Raw genomic sequence first — 8,780 nt, forward strand, 5'->3', positions numbered from 1 at the left:
TATTATTGATGATAGCCTCAAAGAATTTAATGATATTCCAAAGAATATTCTAATAATAATTATTATCTTGCTGATCTATGATCATTTTCCAATAAAGTCACTCTAATCTGAATAAAGGCGGTTTGATTCAATTGATGAAAAGTTTCTATAAAGGAAAGTAGAATAAGAATAATTTTTTCCAAGTAAAAGAGTAATACTATCTTTCATGAGACAAATTAACCGGTACTTTTCAATAGGTAATACAGTATTAGTATCGAGATCATACCTTGGTATAAAAAACATTCCGATATTAGAGTAACAATGAAGTCATTGCATTCTGGATAAAGACGATTCCATAGTAGTTTTGAGTGCACTTCTAACTTCAGAATGTCTCATCCATCGAATCCTTGACTTGACTCTGCCTTAACCCAGGATAAGGATGAACTCTATTTAAGCCTATATGAAATACATAAGAGGAGTAAAGAGAAGGAGTACTCAAACGGTGGAGAAGAGAATAATATTGGAGGTATTATTAGTAGCTATGAGAATGTCAATCTTTGTTTTAGTAGTCGAGCTCTCTGTATAGTCAGGCGAAAACTGAACATATACATGAATTGAAAAGAATAGAATATTTATCCACTATTTATACTATACAGTAGATAAGGCCTAAAACATGAAAAACAATCTACACTGTGCAACAAGACATTCAAAATCAAAATATTCATGGGATTAGAATAATGGAAAAGTTAAGGAGTTTTGGTTTCCTACCGAATTTTTTCAAAGGAAACAAGACAAATTGGATAAGGAGAATTGTGTGAAAATTTGGATTTCCCAGATGTCTAAACCGCACCAAACTCCAACCACTCAGTGCCGCTGGTTAGAGTGCATCCACTACCAAGTATCCCAATAATAAAGTAGTTGTTTGATATCCTTCGTCGAGTACGCAGGACCTGTTTAGTTTGAAATTCGAGCCATAGACGGCGCCTCTGTACAAGGCAACATCAGGTTTGCGAAGTGGTTCTAGCGCTGCTGGAGTGAGCAAGCCACCAGACAACAGAATCCCTCCTCCCCCTTACCAACAATCCCTTCCCCCCACCATCATAAGAGTGTTCTGAACAGGCAATCGGAATAATGTCTTCATCATCACCCATCCAACAGCAGCCAGGTCAACTCGCCTAATATCTTCATAATAACTTCACGTACGTACATCAACACAACTACGCATGGTTCGCCACGCCAGAAATAGAATGCCGAAATGGTCATTGTCTCCAGGTTCGTGGAATCGAACAATGTTGGTGTTGTAGTATGGACAGGTCAGGTAGTGACTAGATAGAAATAGGAACGTACAGTTCAATGGTGACTGTCACAGAAATACAATTGTCATCAGAATAATTCCTGGAACTGGAACAATGATTGAGCCCATATGATGGATGGTGATAAATGGAGTTGAGAGGAATGTTCTGTCTAGTCATGTGTTTTGAGTCAAGTGGAATTTTCCACAGGAACGTTTTGCACAGTGAAGTACACTTGAAACATTATCGATTCTACTCCATCCAAGATCCAACAGTTTATTTAAGAATATTGTAGAGTACAGAGGATGATTCATTACCCTGAATGGAAGATTAGGAAACTCAATAAATCCAGATGCCCCTGTGATGTAAGGCAAGCTGATGCGTATAATATCCATCAATATATCTGTCATTAATCTCATAGCTTGGAATTTCACATAATGAAAATATCTAATCAAATGTGATTCATCATCCATGACTTTAAAATACCACAGGTTTGGTCAGAAAAATGCAAGACCATTCACCACTTTAATCGTTTTCTCTCCAATTATTCTATTTAGAGCTAAGTTAATTTATGAGTCAGTACAGGACCGTAATTTTCGTGCAATAAGTCTATATTAAAAAAAAAAACAATTTTCTGTCCACATAACAGAGCTAACTTGTTCGTCTATTTATTGATACAAAACCATTATTCTCGAGAAATCATCCAGATAATAGGCTGATGCGATTGAATGGTTCCTTTCAAATAGGGACTAATAAATAAAAAAATCTAAATGGAATACATAATGATCTCTCTAGTCATGATTTTCATTTCATTATGCAACATATAAATAAATAATTAATTGAACAGCTCAAAAATGACAATAAATGATTGATTATTCATCACACAAAATAAGTTCCAGAGAGGCCCAGTTCCAGAAATGATTGTAAATGCTTGGAATGTATGAGGAGTATCAAAAAACCAGAATTTATGAATGTTCATAACAATATTCGAATATATAGATTAATCCCAGGAAACAATAGGAGCTGATTATAATGCTTATAATAGCAGAAAACAGTAGCAACAAAGAATATTTTAATCTGAAGAAAGGACGGAATTTCTAATGACAGCATTTCATTTCTAATGAAAGCTAAGTGTGTTTGTATTTGTCACAGTTTGAGAGAATGGTGTGAGACTGCCGATCCACTGGAAGGTCTATTTCCAAACCAAGTCTATTTCCGTTCTTCTAGGAAGAAGAGAGGCTTGCGACGGAACTGCTCCACCTAATGCCCAATGCCAGGGTCCAATTTTCGATAGAATCAACCATTCCGACTATTACTATTACTATAAATTAATTGCTTTAAATAGTTGCCATCAATATATGAAATTTGAGGGCTAATTTTTCATAAACCCGGTGTAATTATGAGAGGTGTTTGATGAATGAGAAGTTCTAATTTGCTCTACAAAATTAAAGCCAACTATTCATTATTTTCATATTCTATTCTTGTCATGAAGGGTAAATTACCTTTCAAATATTATAATGATTAAATGGCAATAAAACATTATGGAGATAAGAATACCAAAAAAATATTTCGCAGAATACAGAATTAAGGAATAGTAATGTCACAGGTGAAAAAAGATGCCAGTTAATATAGATAAAAAAATGCCAGTAAACGTAGAGAATTATTGAGGTATGTGAAGTTATTTTTACTCTGGTTCTGTATAGATTGATCGGTTATTTGTTTATTCCAATTTATTTACTAAAATAATACGTCAACATTGAAACAATTTAGGATCTATCTATTGTTCTAAAGAACGCAACTATTTTTTGCCAAAGTTTAGGTCAGAAAATAAATAATAAGTTACATGAAGTAATTATTGATTTTTTTCTCATGATTAACTGTGTGGTGATCATTTGCTTTTCGTTATTGTTTTCGCTAATTGAAATTGGTAGCTTTTGATTATTGACCACTCAATATTGAAAAGTGGGAACCTGACAATTTAATAAAGGAAATTATATGAACATCAGTAAAATGTTCATTTCACAGCATTAATTTCAAGATTCAAGATTTCTTTATTGCAGAAAACATTTGTACACAAATGCATAGCATCTTCATAAATAAAACATGGTGAATAAAAAGGATTTACATTCAAAGAAATAAAAATTCAAATACAAGCATACAAACAGCAAACAAAATACCCTCAAATCAGGAACTCCTCTTTTCTATATAGACATATTTCTATTAAAATCTTTTTCTTGGTTCTTTTAAAATTACACACTTCTATCCCCTTTAAATGTACAGGAAGCTTATTATATCTCTTATAGGCTACCAAACTCCTCAAAGCAGTTCAATGTATTTGCATAATTGCAATGGTTCATTCAATTTGTAACGTTGTCTTGGTTTAAATTAAGCAAGCTTGGATTTTGATATGAAAGCACTACTCTAGAATTATTGGGATTTAAAAGATGAAAAAATTAATAGTTCTTGTCTTTGATCATTGAATTAATATTTTCGTTAGGCCTGAAGCCTATATATTGTTTCAAATGCCAATGTGTAGGGTATGATCCTCTGCGATCAACAAGGATTGGTTATAATATATTTCCAACCATCATTGAATCAAATTCAATTTCAAGTTCTAATTTCTTCTTATTGCACTACTTCACCGGGATGAAGTGATTGCATTATTGTTGCATGAAATATCAGTTTACTGTACAAATTCTGATTACAGCTAACTGTAGTTTTTTGTGCATTTACCTATTTTCACTGAATTCTTCATAAATCATGATTAGTCAGAAAATGTTCAAACATAAGAGCCATTTCACAGATGGAAGTTGGAAGTTCCAAATAAATTGGAAGTTGCATTGGTTCAAATGCTAATTAATGGATAATTATTATTAAACGAAATCCCAATTAAATGCTGTAAATCACCCCGAAGACTTCTGCTACTGCAAATATTGACAACAGGGTAAACAGCTAGATGGAAATTCGATGAGCGCTACTATAGCTGTTTACCATCTAGCTGTCTACCCTGTTGTCAATATTTGCATTAGCAGAAGTCTTCGGGTTGATTTACAGGGATTTCAATTGGGGTTTAATTGGGATTTCGTTATTAATAATTAAGAGCCATTTCTTGGAACATTCAACCTCTTTTGCCCTGAAAGTAACTCGACTATTTTCTCTCATTCTTATTACTCCATTTTCACTGAATTCAGGGAAATAAAGTAATAAAAATGAGAGAAAAAAAGTCAAGTAAATTTTCAGGCCAAAGAATGTTCCAAGAAATGGCCCAATCGTTGAAGCAGATTTTAGATTGAATGTTTTGAATGCAAAGGCACATCTGGAATGTATTCCCTTTTTGTAAGATTACAATTTACAAATTGCAATAATGATAGGTTGATAGAAATTAAGAAATATTATGTTTCTTCTCAATTTTAGCAGGATTTTTATGTTCTACGCTCATTAATTATTTCTTACGAAAATTGTGAATTTATACCAGATAATTTATTTTCATTCAATTTGTTTCCATTTATATCAGCTTCTGCCCCATTAAATAAATACACATATTCAAGTTTCAACCCTATCTTAATTTATTATTATTACTCATTCAAGCACATTTCATATGACAAACCTTATAAATCATTCAAGAGTTGCCACTAATGCTAGACATTCTAGTAATATAAGGAGAATAGAAGAATAGGTAAATTTCTTATTAATTGATTGAGCGTGACAAATAAAAAATCCTCTATGGTCATATTTTAAAGATAGTAGATCTATCACAGTGTTTGCCCATGTCTCTGTGTTTGCCAAATGTTCCCTGTCAATCAAATTGATGAAGTGTCCACTGAAGTCACTGTTTCATAGTATTATGACTGATTGGAAAAGTAGAATAATCAATGAATATTTGAGACACAGATAATGAAATTATGATAATATTAAAAGACCATAAGAAATATCATATCAATAGGCCATTAGGTCAACTCAGAACTGAGCAACTGACAAATTTACAATATTGAATAATTAATTGATTAAATATTTTAAGGTACCGGTATCAAAAATAAGGTGAGCTTAACTACAATTTGAATTCCGATTGGAGTTGCCAGATATTCAAATAGAGGCTTAACTTATTCCATCAGAATGTGAGAAATGAAACTTATTCCTGTGAGAACGTTTTTTATGGTGAAAATTAGTACAGCTATATTAAAACCTTGAAATCCAGGATTGATTGGGAATTAAAGTTTTACTGCATGGCGGTAGAACGCAGAAAAGATCTCGAATTCCAAAGTCAGTTCGATCTCGCAGGATCGAATAAGAAACAGGTGATTTGCTGATGTTCTAAATCTTTACCGCCGAATAGCCGCGCTCGAGCATGCAAAGAATTGATGAATTTGTCAAGAAATCATTGAAAACCATGGAAGTCAACAATGACAACCTTGCCTTGAGACTGAGACTGAATAATTCTATCTATTATTAATCCCTTTCGAAATTATAGCCTTGGAAGACTATGTAATGACAACTAGGGAACCAGGGTTTCCCTTCTTCACTTTCCAATTATTCTGAAGTAGAAAGTGATGAATATCATTGAGATGCAATATGGAGGACCTTGTTAAGAGTAAAAGATAATAATAAGTAAGAATGTGAGTGATCTTACCAAATTGAGGTGCAATGCTGGTCATCCGCGGAGTGTCAAACGCACGAGCACCGGCTATCTCCAAATAGTTAAATCCAAAAAATGCCTATCGTTTTCCACACCACAAGTACCACGATATCCACAACATGATTGCATCTGAATTATCCACCAAAAGTCACGTGATTACCAATTGCGACGTTGAACCTTCCAAACCACGCGCTAAAACACGACAAAACTTGACAAAATGCTTATATTAACACGTGCTAATCGAACAATGGTTTAAAATGCACTGATCAGCTCCGGCCAGCGAGACTTGACAGGGGTTGGCCTGCCTTACAACTCACTCAGCTCTCTTGGGACGCATTTTCGTCGTGTTGGCTGCACTGCCATGTAATTGTCTCTCTCTCATCTCCTCTCTCTCTCCCACCATTACCATTTCCATCGATGCACACACTCACAAGTCATCCCCTCCACCGCAGCAAATACAACCATCTCATCGTCCTATGTGAGAAGAGCGTTTCACTACTATGTCTATATTCTACACGGACCTCATCTCATCAGTTTTTTATTTCGTTTTATTTTCTGTCCTTATCCCCTGTTTCTTTTGAGAAACTCCTTCGCCACATGTTCTCTTCTCTTCTGCAGTCTCTGGTCTCGTGCCCGCCCCTACTGCCATAAGTACTGTATCAACTTATTTACTCATGTACTTGGGCTTTAGGGAGAAATTTTCAAATTTCTTTGTGAAAGTTGAACTTTGTTGAGGGTGGAGAGTTTGAGCAGTTTGCATACATTTTTGTTGAATTGCAATCTTTGAAAATTCTTGAAATATCTTTCAAATTTATTTCTAATACTGTTCTACTGATGGGAAGAGCTAATTGGGAGCAAATTATTACAGCATTGTAATCTATTAAAACCATGATTGTTTCGTATATATAATTATGAACCGTACAGTATCGCATCTGGACTGAAATGTTCTTGAATATGCTAACCAGAGAGCACCTCAGTAACAAGAAAACATTACCGTACAATACAATGTATAGTCCAGTCAAATGGTCGTTTTTCAGGAAACAGCGCCGAAAGAATTTTTCTCGACGGTATTATATGTATTTTGGGGCGCTGAATTCGATTCTGAGATTTGCTGATACGCCAGAGAGCGGCTTCACCCCCAAAACCCCCAAAATTTTGTACTTAATTTTTCTATCCAATCGCGAAAACTTCAAGTTTTTGAAGAAAAATCATTCTCTACAAAATTGAAGATATTAAATTTTCTAATAAATTGAGTGGTCGCACAGGACTCTACCATTTTTGGTTCCGGAGCTACGAATTAAAAAAATGTATTTTTCAAGGGGTTTTCAAATTTATGCAAACCTTCCACTTCTACCCTATACAACTTGGATGTTTTTCCAAGTTGTGGTTATAAGAAACCACACATAACGTGAAAGATCAATTAATTCTGAACTGGATTCCTTAGGAGTTTTCGAAATTAGTGGTGGGGAGGGGGAATACACCTAAAAATACAAAAACATGTTCTAAAGCCAAAATAAAAATTTTTCATTATAATACCTTTTCAAGGCCTTCTTTACAGAAAAATACATATTTCGACTGAAATCATCTTACGAGGGTTATGTTCTATGAAAATCACCTGTTAGATACATTCAATTTCGGTATTTCCCAGTGGGGGTTACACACAAGGATACATCCAGGATTGGGGGTTTTGGGTGTGCCAAAATCAGCCAAGCCCTCTGGCGTATCAGAAAATTTCAGATTCGAATTCAGCGCCCCTGTTTCGGGGCTGTTTCCTGGAAAACGACCATTTGACTGGACTAGTAGTTTGAGTGTGGAGGTAATGCGCCAAATCGCCAATGCCTCTGAAGACAATCAGCCAAGCTAAAAACATGTTCAATTCAATTTCCAATTAGTTTATTATTCAAGGATTGAAACAGTCTTATATTTTTCAGCTAAAACAGTAAGTTAATGTACTCTGTACATCACTTCTTCCAGAGGAACAGCAAATAATGACAGCTTGGAAGATATGTTTACAACATCTGTTGTATTTGCTCAGGTAAAACTGTTATGATGAATATAGGCTATATTTTTCTGTTTCCACATTTTTCTCAGATTATATTTACTGTAACTGAGGGTGGAGTGGGATGTACCATAGTTGAGCTAAAACGAGAAGTATGCAATTGCGCGAAATAATTTTCTAAGATAGTCTTTTCGGAAACTCTGAAAGACATCTACTTAATGAAACGAGCCGCTGTTTTGATATGATTTGGCATTAAGGTGTACGCTCCTGTTTCCAAACCATTAACATTGTCAACAACTTGATATCAAAAATGCTGAGTCTCTGCCACTCATATGAAATATTTCTTGGCAGACTTCTACAAAATAGCTGGCATTTATAATGATGCCAGTAAACGTACAGATATCCTCCACTAAATTGTTGGTTACGGTTAGGTTTTCGAACATTTTGTCCATGAATGATATTGGAAAATCATATTATTCATCTTACAAAGTCTACAAAAAAGAGCTCTCTTTTAATAGAGAAGAAGCTGTATATTTATAGTTGTACATGATAGCAGGACTTTCTACATACTACCTTGTCAGGACTATACCAGGACTTCTTTGGTATATAGGAGTTCCTGATGATAGCCTACAGGCCAAAATATAAATTTATCAAATTTTCAATCAATCAATTCAATCAATCGATCATTATTTGAAATTGATTGGTCAATTTCCTAGTTCCTGATCATAATTTTATCAATTTACTCCTCACTCCACCTATTTAATTCTTCTAAATTGAGTGAAAACTTGGAATTCCAGGTTCCACCAAAATTTAACTTGCTGTGAGATCATGTACCGTTATTTTAAATGTTTTAAGTAGGCCTAATACTCTCTTGCAG

At 34.4% G+C, this 8,780-nt stretch overlaps 1 protein-coding gene across 1 annotated transcript in view; it reads right to left on the reverse strand.

Annotated features, from left to right (window-relative positions):
- The window catches only part of LOC111048341 (transcriptional activator cubitus interruptus), a 147,732-nt gene extending 141,515 nt beyond the window's left edge, over positions 1-6,217 (reverse strand). Inside the window, exon 1 of the mRNA XM_039434552.1 lies at positions 5,899-6,217. The gene's annotated coding sequence lies outside the window, so the exon portion shown is untranslated. The remainder of the gene's footprint in view (positions 1-5,898) is intronic.
- Positions 6,218-8,780: the final 2,563 nt, after the last annotated feature.

Source organism: Nilaparvata lugens, chromosome 8 (genome assembly GCF_014356525.2).
Source record: "Nilaparvata lugens isolate BPH chromosome 8, ASM1435652v1, whole genome shotgun sequence".
Classification (NCBI taxonomy): Eukaryota; Metazoa; Arthropoda; class Insecta; order Hemiptera; family Delphacidae; genus Nilaparvata; species Nilaparvata lugens.